The following is an 18,317-nucleotide window of genomic DNA, read 5'->3' as shown; positions in this document are numbered from 1 at the left end:
GTGGTTCTAATCTCTGCTCACATTGGCTTTACACAGAGATATACTGTATGACTGATGCCTGTGATCAGGAGGATAGTATTTTGACTTAATTGAATACCTCCAGGAATATAAATACACCTCCAGGAATATAAATACACCTCACACACAGATCTAGGTATACATGTCCCTAATGACAGTTGCACACAAGTCATGCAAGATCAGGGTGAAGACAACAGATGGGTCCAACTGTTTCTATATCCAGTTCCTTTTATGCTTCCATTGGAACATTTCCCCCAATCTTCTGACAGTGTTATTAACTTCAGAGTTTATTAACACCATTTCTATACCACACAATATATGAAAATATATATCCAAGCAGTGTCCAGAAAACTGAAACACAACAAACTTAATATTTTAAAATACAGTAAACATATTAAAATATTACATTAAAACATAGCTTATACAAATAAGTCTCCCCTCCACTCATAGTTCTCTCTCCAGCCTCTGCCCCCTTCTTCTCCAGCCGCTTCCTCCAGTAGAGTTATCCACCAAGTCTATGTGACCTTTTCATCCAAATTCCAATTCCCAAGGCAAGGTGGGTGTATGGGAGTTGAAGGCCCTGCCCAAGGAGATCTGAGCAGAAGCAGGGAGCGGGGACTGAGAAACTCAAAGATATTTGGAAGTATAGGGTGAGGAACCTCAGTCTAAGACAGTACGTCTCCAAAATGATTGGTTGGGTGGGGGGATGTGAATAATATCATATAAAGAAAATGCCAGGATGAGGGAGGGAGAGAAGGAAGAAGTTTATCTTCCAATCCTGGGCTACAACCTCACCCAACACTTTCCAATCACAGTGTCTGAGAGGAGGAATGTTGATTCTATAAAACATTTGTCCCCACTACCTTTTTTTCTCAGCCTTTAGTTAGTTCTCTAAACATTACAAAGAGTTTAATGGTGTCATTTTGATTCAGCTTGTATCCTATATTTGACCTTAACCTAGCCTTTCTACCTGTTTGTTTTCCTCTCTATTCTTTCCTCTTCTTTCCAATCCTGCCGAAACCCCATTATATAATTGTTTGTTGTCTCTTGTCTGTATCCTTCATAACCATCATACCAGCCACTCCCCCCTCCCAACTTTACTTTCCACTGCTTTTTCTCCCATTAGAGGGAGCAATGTGGGACCTGTACCTTTTTGTCCTGTGGCAAGGAAAGCAGCTTAAAGATGATTTGAAAGGAAAAAATGCTGGCAAGGGATTTTCCATCCTTCCTCTGCTTCTGATTTCAGTCTCCGGCAAATGCTTTTGAGCTTTAAAAATGTTGATGGGGAGGTCAATATAGAACTCTGCATAACATGCCCTGTTAGCCTAAGGCAGCATCAAACACCTCCACACATAATGTGTTTTTGTTTATCAATAACCTTATTTGAGGGTGAGGGGAAACAGGAAAAGCTGGATGGGTTTAAACAAGTATTCTATTTAGTACTAGATCTTGTGTTAAATGGTAGGCACATCTGAATGCTTCAGGCATTGAACACTATACTGTTCTTGGACAGGTGAATGTGTTTAGGCATCTATGAGGTCAGGTGAGCATCCTGAACACCATACCTAATTGCACTTCATTTTCTCATTTCCCATCTTTCAGCTGTCAGTACATTTGACATGGCTCGTATTTGAGCTGACTTCTAATTAATTTTGAACAGAAAAGTCTAATGAGATACTTGACGAAATGATTTACAAATTCTAATTTGTTTAGATTGACCTTCTTAGAATTAACATAGCTTGGAGTAGCATGGGCTAAATCCTCATTTCTTTTTCTTCACTCAACAACTACATCAGGGAGGATGAACCTATGGCTCTCCAAATGTTGTAGGACTTCATTAGACTCTTGGGCTGAGCCATTGTTTAGGGGAGGTTATTTGGGAGCAGGGTAATTGCTGTTACTGATTTCCATTTGTGATTGTGGAAATTGTTTCTATTTGGTTGTGTACTTTTAAGAGTGCTGTATATTTATTGTTTATGACTTACTTTTGTTTTTATGATCATGCCAATCTTTTACATTTTGTAAGCTGCCTTGAGCATGGTTTTAACTATGGAAAGGTGACATATAAATAAATAAATTGTGGCGGTGGTGGTGATTATTAGCCCCAGCCAAGGTGACCCATGATCAGTTATGATGAAAGCTGTAGTCCAATATCATCTGGGGGGCCACAGATTTCCCCTTCCCTGAATGAAATATTCATGTTACTATTTAGCCACTTCCAGTATGACTAAGTGAATCCCAGCTGTAGCACACATTATACTTGTTGGGGTTCAGATATGAGAAGGTTGTAGGGCTGTACAGGCCAGTCCCACCCCAAATGATGTGTTTGGTGATCATGCCACCAGTTGCCATCCCCATCTTCAGCATGCAATGTGTGGAGAGTGTTTAGGTTTTCTCCCACATTACAGTCATATATGCCCAAACAAAAAGTACCGAAGGATTTTTAAACTGCCTTGATTGCCTTATGATGCACCCTTCTATAAATCATATTAGGGGTTAAAAGCTGTTGGCTTGTAGACTTTCTTCTCAGTTATTCATAATTTCAGAGTTACATTTCATCTTATTAAAGATTTTAGAAAGATTGGGTAATTGGAGGCCAACTGTATATTTGTTTAATGTGTATTTGTACAATTTCCCATGTATTTTACTGCCTTTGATTTTTTAAAAAAACCTCTGCTTTTTTCCAAGTTGTCAAAACAGACTATTACTATTAACCTAGAGGAATCAAATTTGAATAATTGCAGACAGCTCATCACACAAAGCCATTCATATGCAAAACATGCTCTCCTTGAGTGAAATGCAGGAGTTAATATGAAAAGTTTCATTTCAAAAGGGAATACTGTCAAATGCAATTCTGCCTAACTGGGGCTGATTTAAAATCATTTTTATTTCACCAGGTTTTCTCCTTTTCTTCAATGTCATGAACATTTTTTCATCTTTTCTTTTTGGCAAACTTCTCATCATTTAATTCCCCCCTCTAATCTTAGCACATCAGTGCAAAACATGGACTGCAGCAAATTAACCACCAACATTCTATCAATTACTAGGCCAAACCAAATATACTTTCTTGGACAAGCTGCCACACAAGACATTCTCTTCGCTTCCCTCGCCAGATAGCCGGAACAATCAACTTTCAATTTCCTGATGACCTGCTGTTTGGAGATAAAGAGAAGTAGTAGTAGTAGTAGTAGCTGGCAAGAAGAGATGGCAGCATTCACCTAACTTTCCAGCAGCTCAGTCACTGCTGTTTATCAGGAAGGAGAGAAGGTTGCAGGGAGAGTCTTGCAGTGCAACTGCACCGCCAAAGCAAATTCAGCACTCCTGCTACTGTGTTTGCACTGTACCAACCTTCCTGCTGCCTTGCTCCTTCTCTATTTCCTTGTAAGCAGCAGTGACTCACCCATCACTAAGTGCAGTAAACGCTACTGCCCCCACCACACGGCCTGCTGCTGGAGAAGGGGCTACTTAGATTTATCATTCCCTTCCAAAAGGCCTCACTCATGTTATATACCTACACAGAGGGAGCCCCCAGACACACTGCAGCAGTCATTTGACTACTTAATTTCAATTCCAGGAGGGTGGGTGAGCTCTACATGTTGACACAAATCACCACTGGTGGACGAGTGTGTCTGAATTTTTATTAGATCTTTACACTCCATATCCTTTATTCTTGTTTGAAATAGGCTATTGGATTGTCTGTGTGTTTTGGTTAACTTTAATAATAGTTTCATATCCTCCTCCATAGGAACATAGGATGGATGTCTTGCAAAAATGGTAAATAGAATACCATTGTCACAACTGTAAACAATCCAGATAAAATCTTATAGACCTCTGTAAGCAAGTCTTAATACAAATTATATGAGCTGGCAAGCATTCCTTAGCCAGTAAAGATTTGGGGAATGGGGATATATGTTGCATTCAGCATGGAAAAAGTTGGTCCTGTGTTAATTCTGTGTTAATTCTGGGCACTCTAATCCAAATTGTGATGTCATTGTGCCACATATTTCCCAGCACCACCTACTCCACTGGTAGAGATGGAGAAAAGACATCAGTCAGTGACCTAAACATTACAGGAAGAGATGCAACCAGAGTTACTACAAAGCCCTATGAAAACCTGGGCAACGATGTGTATCTTCAAGTGGTGATTACGATGTGCTGTACACAACTTTGTTGTTATATGCAATGGCTTAAGAATGTATTTATGCAAGAATCCAGGTTCATTAGGTTTAAAATGGGGGGGGGGGCTGAGAATTATCTGCAGTCTAATGTGAGAAATCAGCTTCTGTGTTCCCAAACTGTTATTTTGCTAACAAGGTTTGCTTGGGACACTTAAGGACATTTGTGCACTTGGTTGAACTTTCACCTCTGGAAGCAGTACCACCTAAGTCTTTCCTTCATGAACCAAAGCTGATGTGCCACCCTTTGGAATATATTCAACTGTAGCCTTCTAAATGGTTGGTGCAGATATTCTCCTTTTCAGAAATGGTAATTCTAATGAGAGAAATAGAATGCTAAGTATGAAGCGATACAGTGAAAATGTTACAAAGAAAAGAGCACAGCTCCTGCTGGGATATATGCCTGCCTTAACTACCAGAAGACACTCTATCTGTTGCTTTCCAACTCTCTACTAATGACAGCAGATCAGTGCTGTAATGGAATTATAGTTGGCACAGTGCACATTCGGTCGACAAGAAATGAGGTGGAAAAGAAAAAGCCAAAAGAGCATTAGAAAAATAACACCCTACTTCTCACGTCTGCTGAACATAATCAATACCAGTCAAATTTGGCTAGACAGGTGAAGGCACAAATTATTTTTTATTCAGCGCCTGCTTTTCAGATTTACACTTTTTCCAATTATCTCCCAATGTGGCATTGGAAGGATTATTTGTAGCTCTGGCAGAAGAAATAAGTAACAAAAAGCATCTGCTCCACAGCAATCTGATCTGAATTCTCAATCTCTAAAAGCAGAAGAGAGCCAAGGATTTGTGCATTGTAAGATGACTTCTGTACTTGATATAATTTTATTATATGATGAAAAGGAGTAGCACTATCTGCTACCTAACCTTGGAAATGTCAATTGCAACAAAATATTTATTTATGATAGTGTTCACACCCCGTTTGACTAGTCTAGAATCAGGCACCCAAAGATAATTATTGCTAATTGCTAACACCGTAGCAGCTCTGTCTGTGCTTTGGTCACCCATTTGCCTTTCTCTGATGGCGGGTCCTTCAGAGTAAGGCATTCTGGGAAATGTTGCAAGCTCACAGCAATGGCTAGATATTGCTTTTTAGAAATACTTTAAAATGTGAAACTGCTTTAGTAACTTTTTGCTTTTTGCAAAATTTAATAGGTAACTTCTAGCTGCACCCACCTTGCCCAGAATGCCTTGCTCTGAAGGACTCTGGCTGTTCCTCAGAGTGAAACAGAAGGAAGGGGAAGGTGGAGAATGAGACACCACTAATGCTGCCAACCACATTGCTGGAGACCCAGCAATGAGCAAGCAGGGAGAAGTGCAAGCCCATCCCTACTCATAAGTAAATAAATGATAATAATAATTGGTACAAACAGAACCAAGATTCAAATTGATTGTGATGGGTTGGAACACAGGGCCAAAGCAAACAAGATGAAATTCAGCAAAGATAAATCTAAATTCCTGCTTTTAGGTAACAAGATCTAGGCATATACATAGGAAGATGGAGACCTGGATTGGCAGCAATGCATGGTGAAAAGGATCTAGGTGTTTTAGATGATCTTAAGCTGGAGAGGGACGTGGGTGGCGCTGTGGGTTATACCACAGAGCCTAGGACTTGCCGATCAGAAGGTTGGCGGTTCGAATCCCCGTGATGGGGTGAGCTTCTGTTGCTCGATCCCTACTCCTGCCAACCTAGCAGTTCGAAAGCACATCAGAGTGCAAGTAGATAAATAGGTACCGCTCTGGCGGGAAGGTAAACGGCGTTTCCGTGCACTGCTCTGGTTCGCCAGAAGCGGCTTAGTCATGCTGGCCACATGACCTGGAAACTGTACACCGGCTCCCTTGGCCAATAAAGCAAGATGAACGCCGCAACCCCAGAGTCGGCCACAACTGGACCTAATGGTCAGGGGTACTTTTACCTTTAAGCTGGACATGAGCCAGTCATTCAATGCAATGTAGATTGCATTAACAGGAGCAGAGTGCCCACATCATCAGAAGTAATAGTTCCATTCTGTTCTTCTCTGGCCAGACAGCATCTGGAATGCTATGTCCAGTTCTGGGTGCCATTTTTAAGAAGCATATACACCAACTGCAGCATGCCCAGAGGAGAGCAACCAAGATTATGTGAGTTTGGAAACCACATCCTTTGAACAACTGTTGAGAGTGTTGGGTATGCTGACCATGAAAAAGAGAGTGTGAATGGGAAACAAATATATGAAGGGAGAAGATGGATAAAGCATATTATCTGTTGCTCCTATCAGGTATAACTGGGGGCAGACAACAGCAGGGTGCAGGGATAGGATTGTTACCTCCCAAGAGTCATCCAGCCAGAATGCTGGCCTAGACAGAACAGAAGGTTCTGATACTGTGCTCAGTGTGATGATATATTATTCTAATGTGTTGATAAGGACACAAAAAAAGCCTAAGGTCAATGCAGTCTGCTGAAACTAATGTGATGCTCATGCAGTCAGAAACACTGTATTTCAGTTAATGCTGCATTTTCAACAGCAACTGCAATTTTAAATTACAAGGGAATGAGGCCCTAGCTCAGTGCTTTACCTGAAAAAGGTTCTTGGTCCAGTTCCTGGCATCTCTAAGGATGTCAGGAAGAAAAGGCATCTGCTTTAGACCTTGGGAAGTGTAGCTGGCCAAATCAGACATGACTAAACTAGACTGAACAACGGTCTTACTCAGGATAAGGCAGCTTCTTCATATATATTTAAACCACCAGTGTAGTGTGTATTTCAAATTCAGATGTACATACACATGCCAAGAACAGCAGGCAAACAGCACTTTCCTTCAAACAAACTTTTCTGCAAATAAAAAGCTCTGCCCGGATAAACCCTCAGGAAATCAATTCCCAAATGGCCAGGCAATCCCCAGTCGCCTGTTTCAGCATTCTTTTTTTTGTCACAAATTGTGTTGACAGCTGGTAGCTCTAACTTTCAAGCCATTGATCTGCACAATGCATATTGAGCAAGATGCACCTTGTTATAGGGGTGCCCTTACACTCGGAAGGAAGCGGTGGATAACAGCAAAAGCCCCAGAGACCTGACAGATGGGTTATTTGTATGCATCCTTCCTTGACAGCCGTAGGTTCTGTGACATATGGAAACCACAATGGACATGCTTTGATCGGGGATAAAAAAAAATACTTAGCTTAATGAAAAGGACAGGGATGGAATATTTGCTCGTCATGATACAACTGTTTAAAAACTAAAGGGCCATGCAAGCCTTCTGAAAAGGCGTGAGAATCATATGCGGATCATCTAAAATATCAAGGCAGGGGAAGCTACATGATTCTTGTCTCCTTGATCACAAATCGTGGAGCAGCAACGAAACAGAGCAGGGGGAGAAATAAAACCTGGTGTGTCTTTACCAAACATTGGGCAGTGAAGTTTTTCAACATGTGTCTTCTTACGACAGTATTTAAACTATCATACTCTTCAATTAGAAATATGTGTTTATAGTATTGTTGTTGCTAACTGATTTGTATTTACTTACCTAGATCGGGTCTGGATGAGGAGTTAGGGCAATATAATTGAAACATCCACATACACATATTAAGATCTTGAGCTAATGTGAAAGTTTGGCAAGAATAACGTCTTTAAAAAATAATAGAATACCACACCTTGCCATGAGACTTTCTTCACAGAATTTTATCTTGAACATAATAGCTTCATTTTTCTAGTGAATTTGGTGAGGAAGCACGTTAGTGTTGCTACATGAAAGTGAATGTCACAGGATTTGAAACCGTTTTTGCAACATTCTCAGTCAAATCCAGCAGACTGGGAAATTGCTTGAATATCCATGTATCAACATATTTATCTCAGCCCTGGCCAAGAAAGATATATAGTCTGCTTGCTCTGAGCCAATGCCTGCAAGTCCAAAAGTGCTCTCACTCTTGTAATATGGTATGTGTATGTTCAACTCACTACTTTTCATTAATTTCAGTATATACACAATGAACTTAAGTGCTGCAAAAAGTTCCTTGCCCTTGCTGACAGGCCATTTTCCACCACACTGGCCCAAATCCATTCTATAAGATTATTACTTATTTTTATACTTCAGCCACTCAGAGATTCATATGTGGTTTCCAACCCTCCACCTTCTTCATTAAACTTCATTGTATTTTCTTCCATGCTTTCTGCTGTACTCAGATCTTCTCAGTTCCAGCTGCTCTCTGATCCTGCGTTCAGTCTTTGTTCTTACAGCAACTGGGCCATTTATTACTATTTCCCTTTTGGACATTAGGGAATTTTCTTTTGTAAATGTTTCCACAGGTTCAACATTCTTTTTTGCTGGAGTACTTTTCTTAGCTGCTGCATGGAGGTGCACCCAGTGGGATTCTTTCAAGTAGTGAACCTTCAACAACTAGAAATGAACTTCATGCATTGTGCAGTCCCAGTCTACTGTCTGTCCAAATATGCTGGTGTCAGAAAGGATGGACAAGGTGGAAAATGCAGAAATGTGCAATAGAATAGGCCTGGCCCTATCATTTGGCAAAGGCAGATACTGGGGGGCAGGGATTGGCAGAGATGTGTTGAAGGACAGAGCTATGGGTCCCACATGAAATAGAATAGTAGAGTTGGAAGGGACTATGAGGGTCATCTAGTCCAACCCCCTGTAATGCATAATTCTTTTGCCCATGATCTTGTCCTACTGCCCTCAGAGACAGTGGAGGATGCTGACGCATCAGCAGTTTTGAGAAAAGATTCAAGTGTCAGTCCAGTTGGATTCTGTATGTAGAATGGAGGGGCCACCATCTTGTCCTTTTCCTGAGGTAGCCAAGTATCTGGAACCAGAGCTGAAAGGAATCCTATGAACTATGAATCCTAAGGGAGCTCAGAAATTGTCATAGTCATTAACTCCAGCTTTTGCTGGTACTGTCGACCAATCAGGTAACTTCTCAGACTGTCACTATTGTGCAGGTATGATTCAACTGTATACCAGCAAATTTAGGTTGTGAAACTGAAGTAGATTTGGTGCTTTTGTGCAGGAAACCCACATCTTTTGCAGCAGGTCAAGGTGGAGATTTTGTGATAAGAAAAATGACAGGAAAAAGCACTGAAAAGTGTGGGATAATGATGACATTAGATAACCACCGCACAGACATGAAAACCCAAACATCAATGCACAGGAACATTGTATAACTTCCATACTATTTTTTTGCAAACAATTCCAGGACTTCCAAGTGTCTATTTTCCAGGGTCATCCCTGATTTAGAAAAGCCGTCCCAGTTTCTGATTTGATCTGGGAATGTCCCACTTTTCCTTAGGATGTCCCTATTTTCATTGGTAAAATGTTGGTGGGTTATCTGACCCGCAAGCTGTCTGAAGGCAATCCTGTATAGGGAAGGTTTTGTAAAAAAAAAATGTTTAATGTTTTATTATGCTTCATATATCTTGGAAGCTGCCCAGAGTGGCTGGGGCAGCCAAGTAAGATGTATGGGGTATAAATAGTAAAATCATCGTTATGGAATGGGACATCCCTATTTTCATCAGAGAAATGTTGGAGCGTATGCAATTCAAAATAAATTCTTAATAAATACGTCACCCAGAAAAGCCTTAAATAACTAAGCTTGGTTACTTTGAACTGCTTTGAGCATGAAAAGTAGCAAGTAGTTTGAAAGACATAAGAGACTTTAGTAATTCAGATTTGATGGTTGGAAATAACTATTACACGTTCTTCAGGTACTTATTTGTAATGTTAAGGTCTTATAATCAAGACATTTACATTGCTCTTCACATAGCATATTTTCAAGTCTTTGGCCAATACCATATTTCCAATAGTAGTGTAACAGAACTTTTAATTTCCTCTTTCCTCAATAAAACAACAGAAGTGGGAAGGGAAAGTGGATTTTTGTTCTTTTTTGGATAGGAGTCTTGAGCTATTTTGTTATGAGAACATTTCCAGAGTAGAACTCTCAAGGCAGCATAATCTACCACAGCCAACGGGCCATTTCTTCACAGAAAGTGTTGTTCTGACTATTACTTACAATAAAGTATGGAATTCAAGGTAACAGAAGTATCACATATGGGTTCATCTTTTTATATGCCTGTGATTTATATATTGCAACATTGTTATGATTTACTTTCAACGAAAGGATAAAGCAGGATAAATAAACCTCATTTAGTTTGTGAGTTCAGTTATTATTTTGCCGGTTGTACAGATCAGAAACAGAGTGGATTTTGATATTAAGTAGGGGGGATATCATGCATAGGGGATATGAAATGGAAATGCAATGCAGGAGTGGCTAACTTAGTTTGGGGGTCTGATCAGGCTTACAAGACCTCATCTGTTCTCACACCAGAAGCAAAAACAAAGAAGGTATCAAAGTAGACAAATAACAGCGAAGGACAAAGAGGTTTAGACCTCTCCACCCAGCCCAGTGCACTAAAGGGCGTGCAAATCAATCATATTCATCATTCGGTGAGCAGGAACAGAACAATAACCCACTCAGCTGATCTGCATGAAGAGAGAGTGCTGTGTGTGTGTGTGTGTGTGTGAGAGAGAGAGAGAGAGAGAGAGAGAGAGAGAGAGAGAGAGAGAATGAATGTATGCATGTGTGTGTGTGTGTGCATGTGAGAGTTGGTTGGCTATACCTAGTGCTGGAATGTGGCCAATAATTAATGTCGCCCTCAGGCCAGAAAAGGTTTCCCACTACAGTCAAACCTCAGATTCCGAATGCCTCTGTTTTGGAATGTTTTGGATCCTGAATTCCGAAAACCCAGAAGTAAATGCTCCGGTTTTCAGAAGCTGAACGTCCAGCGCGGCTTCCGCTTAAGTGCAGGAAGCTCCTGCAACCAATCAGAATCCGCGCCTCAGTTGTCAAACATTTCGGAAGCCGAACAGGTTTCTGGAATGGATTACGTTTGACAACCAAGGTTTGACTGTACGCTTTTTCTTTTCTGCTGCTGCCGCCACTGTTCCCTCTTGTGGCACACAAGCATCTGTGTATTACCAGATGTCATTGATATTGGAGAAATACTGTGAATATTGACAGCTTCTATATATCATTATCATTTATTACATTGCTATCCCACCAACCAAACAGCAAAAACAATTTTAAAATGTCAAAAACCTTTAAAAACAATAAGATATATTCACACCTAAATACAGTGGTACCTCGGGTTAAGTACTTAATTCGTTCCAGAGGTCTGTTCTTAACCTGAAGCACCACTTTAGCTAATGGGGCCTCCTGCTGCCGCTGCGCCACCAGAGCCCAATTTCTGTTCTTATCCTGAAGCAAAGTTCTTAACCTGAAGCACTCTTTCTGGGTTAGCGGAGTGTGTAACCTGAAGAGTATGTAACCTGAAGCGTATGTAACCCGAGGTACCACTGTAATTTCAAGGTTGTCTGGAACAATATTGTCAGGGAACTGCCATCGGAGAGTCAGGTGGTGGAAGGGCTCAAGGAGGCTAGGAGACCTTCGGATGCTGAGGAAGGAACCAGTAGGGGGAGAGGGAGAGTTCCTGCAGAAACTCAGTCGGAGGAATGGCTCCAAGATGCTTCCAGTGAGAACAGCGGGGAGGGCTCAGGACCTCCGCAGGGGACACCTACTCCGCGCAGGAAACTGTCACGCAGAGAATCCAGAAGGAGAGTTTCCGTCAAGGAACTCTTATGTTGGCGTAAATTCCGGAAGCGCCCACTGACGGATTCTGCCAGCAATTGAGGTAGCCATGCACCCATGGCTCCGTGGACTGGGAGAGTTTAGGAACTGATGGCAAAGCTTTGAGGGCTTAAACGCTTACGCACGAGCAGCCCCCTTTTCCCATTACAAGTATGTTTCAGCTTTCAAATGCCCGGATGAACAAGAATGTTAATAAATTTCACAATGTTAAGGGAGGAGGGAAGAAGATCTCACAAGGGAGGGCATTCCATAAGTGGGGAGCCACTACCAAGAAGGACCTGTCATGGGGCAGCACTGGCAGGGCAGCACCTAGTGGCAGCAGCACCAGCAAGGCCTCTTCTATATGGATTGCGGGTTCCATCTTGTCCTACATTTCAGTCAGTACAATACCTTGGGCCAACCCCAAGGGCAGGAGGGATGACACACTTACTTTTTGAAGTTGGCATTGCACTGACACTGCTGTGCTGATTAAAGGTTTTCAGCAAAGGTCTGTAATGGTGATCACATAATGGTGGGAAACAAGGAGTAGGAATGATTCTTACAGCAGATTCTTTAAAATGATGAATTTTTGGAAATAGCAGAAGATTCTTTGCAAGGTCTTCATTTGTCTCTGAATGCTTCTTGCACTGTTTAACAATAAGTCCTTCTTTTTCCTTTCTCCTCCTGTGATGAGGCTGCATTTTAATATTTTAATGTTGTATTCATTCAACTTGTTTTTATTATTGCTTGTTAGCCGTCCTGAGCCCGGCCTTGGCTGGGGAGGGCGGGGTATAAATAAAAATTATTATTATTATTATTATTATTATTATTATTATTATGGTGATGATGATGCATGAAGCCTTATGGAACTGTAACATGTGATGGCATCATATTGCTGGAAATCATCTTGAAGGTGGCATCTCATGGTTTTTAAAAAAACATTCTATTGAGATATCAGCAAGCGTGGATAGAAAGTAACAGGGCATTGTTTACTGAATTTCTTAATAGTCATCATCAGTAGTCAAATAAGAGATTGCCATGCACCAGAAGGCTTATTTCATATTATATTGAAGCAATCTTATATGTGCAATACCAAACTGTACTGCAAGTTATGTATACGCACCATATGTATACGTGAGTTAATTATGCAAACATGGTTGATACATTAAATAAAAATTTAAGCAGCTACTGTTTTTCTAATGGTCTTAGATTTGATATACTGTGCTCATTGACTGCAGTTTCACAAGGAATTATTGCCTTATCACAACTGCCTGCTTTCCTAAGTAATCACATTATAGACTTTTCACATAAAGTGGCGTTAATCTCCTTTCCCCCAACATGTGGCATGAAGAGTATTCTGCCAGAACATCAGAAGGAAACTAGATTAGAAACAGCAATGCTTTCACAAGAAGTTTAAAACTCGGATATACTGCTGAAGGCATACTGGTTTTCAGCCTGTAGAAATTATGGCTTATTATTTTTCCCCTTTATGAATGGTAAATGGGAAAGAGATGGCTTGGAATCAGTGTTACAAAGGTGCGGGGGTGGAAATACCATCAAAAATGACAAAAAGTTTTTTAAAGTACAGGAATATGCACTTCCTAGCATCTTTGTCTAGTTGGGTAGTAAGGAGCAAGGAGCCCATCCCTGCTAAATCCAACCACAGATCCTACCCAATGCCTCCAGCACTAGTCAAAAAGTTGAGGCAATATTATCATGAGATGTAATTAAAGACATCACAAAGAAAATTTCCGTGAGGAAGGCAAAATCCCACTAGGTAAACAAAACCCCACAACACTTAAGCCAACTGTTGTTGTCAGTAAAAATTCATTTGTAGCCCCATGAACCGGCAGCTAACTTCTGTCCACAGCAAGGTGATGCTCTCCAGAAGACAAGAGCAGGTGAGAAGGAAATCATTCATGATGACTTCAAAGCCAGGCTAAGATCTCTATGTATGGCTCAGGAGTGGATCTGAAGGAAGAGCTCTCTCTGGTCTGCTCTCTGGAGACCAACAAACAAAGCCAACTGGTTCCTAAGGTGGGACCTAGGCCATATCACGATCAGATGACTGCCCTAGACAGACTGCTTTCAAAACATCTCTCCTTTCCACTCACTTCCATGCACCAGGTGTAACCCAGCCTTCCCAGTACTTGAAGAGCCAGTAATAAATATTTACACACACAAACAAGATATTCCATATAAACCAATTTAAGGAAAAATTACTTTATACACAGGTGGTAGAAGGCACCAGTTAAGGTGAGATGCATATATTTAATAAAATAGGATAAATGTTGGAGGTGTCAACATTTTCATATTCCATGGACTTGACTGATAGGATGAATAAACAGGTTGGCTCGAAGTGACCCTAGTAAAATTTCAGCCAAGCTGTGAACTACTTGAGGAAGGACACAGGTTGATCTACACAGAGCTTGTTCTCCACTAGCTCTCTGCATAGCTGTCAACGTTTCCCTTTTTTAAAGGGAAATTCCCTTATTCCAAATAGGATTCCTCGCAAGAAAAGTTGTCAGCTATGGCTCTCTGTATCCCATAAAATATTATGGATGGTATAGAATATTTCTGAATCTGAGAACAGGTGTCTATGGAACATAAAATACTCTTCAGATCTCTTGGGGTAGTTTTGCAGCACCTCTGCTTATTACATACCAATTGTTATGAACAATTAGCAATAACAAAGGGGTAGAGTAAAGTCAATATGGATTTTCACGTCAACCTCACCTGCAAGTGTTTGGACAATTATTTTGCACAAAAAGTAAAATGGTTTACAGAGAGGTCGAGTACATTCATTGATCAGCACAGCAGGCCAGATGTCAGGGACTCCTGGGTGTTGTTCCTGCTTGCTGTTCTAATTTGTTTTCAAATTACCTCTCTGAGACCGGGTTTATTCATCTGTGAAAATTGCTCAGTATGGATATTTACTGCAGAGGTATGCAGAGACACTCAATGTTATGAAACATTCAGTAGCCTTAATATAATTTAAAATTACAAACTGTTACTATTAGGTCAAACCCCAAACCCCAAATTTGATCTCAGTGCTTTTAAAAACTCTGTCCTCCTCAGTTCTCGACCAAATTCTGCCTTGCAGACATTGAAGAACAAAATGTTTATTAGCCCTCCTCTTTGCACATACAATGGGTCCCAAAAAAGCTTGAACAGTGGGCCCACAAAGCTCTTTCTCTGACAGATGTCAATGCATCAGAAGTAAACATTTCATTGTACTGAGGGCAACTCAGTGTCATCACCAGAAGGGCTGTAATTCTGCTGGATGTTTTGTATTTCAGGAATATTAGGGCCATGGAACATTAAGAAGCTAAATGAAGCCTAATATTTTAATAAGTTGAACAGTGCCCAAGCCTGTTTACGAAAACCTATTTCAAATGCAGTAAGAGTTGTGTCTCTGAAGAAACATGCTGTGGCAGAGAGTGAGAGGTGTCCTCAAACTTTTAGTAAGGACAGACACTGCTATTTAGTAATGAAACTGATTTTTTTTCTATATAAAACCCACTTGAGACCTAGAGTATTTAACTACAGGCAATAACACAAACAAGATGGGCTTCTTTTTCCCATCCATGTTGCCTCAAAGGCAGATGTCCCTCCTACAGTTATTAACTTTTCCAAGACTTAGTACAAACCATAAGCTTTTAAAAATCTATAGCTGTGTACACATTACCACTCACTCTAGCTCCATGAGCTCCCACTGCTGATGGTTGAAGCCATGTACACATGATGTTAGCCACAATCCACATCCATCCTGCAGCTGCTTGAGAAATGTTTGGTGTGTTCTCCCTCACAACTGGCTTCCATCCAATTTGATAACACAAGCCACATTCATGTTTAAGTTAAACTGAGATGTATACATTTGAGAAAGGCATTATGCAAGTGAAGAGGACAGCTTCATGAGTTGGGGGTTGCAGGTGTGGGGAAACCAAATAGGCAATGCATATTCAGTGAAGACAATCCCACCACTTTTCTGGTGGGTACAGCAACATGCATGTCAATAGTCTAGTGCTGAGCAACAATGAGCATTGCTCAGTGGAGTGGGAGGCCAGCCAAACAGAAGAGTCTCTAAGGTGTGCTTGCCTGGAGGCAGATTCCGTATCCAAAGTCAGGTTCCGTTCTAGGGTTGGGCAAACAGCAATCCACATGGTTAGATGGACTAGGGCAGGGGTCAGCAAACTTTTTCAGCAGGGGCTGGTCCACTGTCCCTCAGACCTTGCAGGGGACCAGACTATTTTTTTTGGGGGGGGGTGAACGAATTCCTATGCCCCACAAATAACCCAGAGATGCATTTTAAATAAAAGAAAACAACAACAACAACAACAACAATAATAATTAATAATTTATTTGTACCCTCCCCTCCCTGGCAAAGCCAGGCTTAGAGTGGCTGACATCCTATAAATAAGACAATATGCATAATACAATATACAATATGCAAATAAAATAACATTCAATATTCATTAAAATAAGATAGAATAATATTAAATATCAGCATTTCAAAATTAAACAAAAAACCAATCGTAACAGTTACAATAAGGAATTTCTAAACTCCAATCAATAAAACACAGCAAACCACAGTGCACAACAGAATACAATACAAAATGAGAAGCAGAGACTGGAGGGTGGTTTTCATCAGCACCTTCTCCTCTGAGTCCTTGAAGGCTGATCAGCTGCAGTCACTCTGCCTTCTCTCTCTTCAGGCTGTTGTTCAGCGGGCAAAGCTGACTCCTGACCCATGACAATGCAACTTGAAATGCAGCAGGAAAAAAATGACCTTGGTAATTTTCAAACTACTAATATGTACATAGCTTATTCACTCACAGGGTAAAATTCTGGCCCTAAATGCAGAGAGGAGCAATTTATTCCATTTTGTTAGTGCTTAGGAAGAGAAATGATGCCGCTCAAAAACAGGGTGAGAATTTTTACCAGTACTGTGATTTCAGGAAAATGTTTTTCAGATTGTTTTCTTCACATATTTAGCTGATTTGTGTACAATGGGCGAGGATTTGTTAGGCATACACTAAAATATAATTAAATATTAAAGAGAAAGACTGTCATTGAAGCCAGGTCCCTGAATGGTAGCTTTAAAATTAAAGCAAATCCAAAAATCCTTGTATACAGAAGCATGAGGTTCTGCATTTATGTATCCTTTGAACAGATGGTCACACCGTCCACTTTGACGACATGATCATCTGTGTAGGCAGAAGATTTGACAGTGACGGTCTCTGTTAGAGGCTCATATACAGCCTGTGTAAGTGGATGTGCTTTTATTCACATTTTTATAAGTTTGATACTTCACCCATTGATGATCACAGAAGCATGCTGGGACAATAGAATATCACAGGCTTTTGCTTTTCAAAATGCTTATTCTGGACTTTATTTTATTGACTTTAGTGGGACTCCAGTTGCAAATGTATTTGTTTATACCCAGAAGGGGGAGCTTGTGGCCTTCCAGATTTGGTGTAGCTCCAACTCCCGTTAGACTGAACCAACATGGCTACCAGTCAGTGATGATGGAAGCTGTAATCCAACAACATCTGGAGGGCCACATGGTCTGCACCCTGGATGTACTTATTGTCTTCATATTTAGGCATCCAAAGTCATTTACATTTAAAGTACAATTATTCTTATTACTATTTTTTTTACAAAAAGTTGTAACAGAAAATGTTAGTGGTCTCTTCAGGAGCTGATGGCAAGAGTTCCCTGGCCTGGAATTTTCCTCTCCTACAGTTTGAAGACAAAACTTAACTTCTTTCAGGTTGTGAAAGAAAAAGAAGGTTATAATTATTCAAAGACTGCAAATCTTAAAGTACAGTATTGTTGTTTTTAATGAAATACAATTCCTGAGAGCTTTTGAGGTACTAGACTTCATAGCTTGTCGTGTATTGCTTACCTTATTTAGTTCAACAAAAGACATCAATAAGCAGATGGTTAATCACTTCTGATTTTTTATGTCTTTTAAAATGCCATTGTTAATTCATGTGGACCCTTTTATCCCCCAAATCCTTCAATTATTTAGACTGCAGTCCTCTTGGGGACTGAAGTATTTGCATTTGGGGAAACTGCTATATGCTACACTGAGTTGAAAGGATACACTGGGACAAAAGTCCAAGTAATAATATAACTTAAAGACCATTTTCACTCTAGCTATGGAAGTAACCAACACCTTCAGTGTTCATAGTAACTAAAAGAAGAATATTTATACACCATCTTTCCATTTCCCAAGGGACTCTATTAAGGTAGGCTTTAGGGTCTAAAACAACCTTTCTTCTTCCCTAGGTTTCCTCCCGTGACCCTTGGCTATGCTGTCTGAGGATGATGGAAGTTGCAGTCAAACATCTACGTAGCTTTAAATACAATTGACAGTGGTATCCTGCTGAACCAGCTTCATGGAATGGAAACTGGGGGCACTGATTATATTCTGTTTCTGTTCTGTTGTGTTTCTCCATAGGAGAGACCATGCAGGCCATGAGCCAGTG

General features: G+C 40.6%; 1 long non-coding RNA gene across 1 annotated transcript; it reads left to right on the top strand.

Moving 5' to 3' along the window:
• The first annotated feature begins 4,037 nt into the window (after positions 1-4,037).
• On the top strand, positions 4,038-5,589 carry LOC309349774. The gene is made up of 2 exons (XR_014160180.1): positions 4,038-4,213; positions 5,370-5,589. It is a non-coding gene; the product is annotated as an uncharacterized lncRNA (long non-coding RNA).
• Positions 5,590-18,317: the final 12,728 nt, after the last annotated feature.

The sequence above is a fragment of the Podarcis erhardii genome (genome assembly GCF_964252035.2).
Source record: "Podarcis erhardii genome assembly, chromosome: 9".
NCBI classification, from domain to species: Eukaryota; Metazoa; Chordata; class Lepidosauria; order Squamata; family Lacertidae; genus Podarcis; species Podarcis erhardii.
This window is presented reverse-complemented; position numbering and strand designations above follow the sequence as displayed.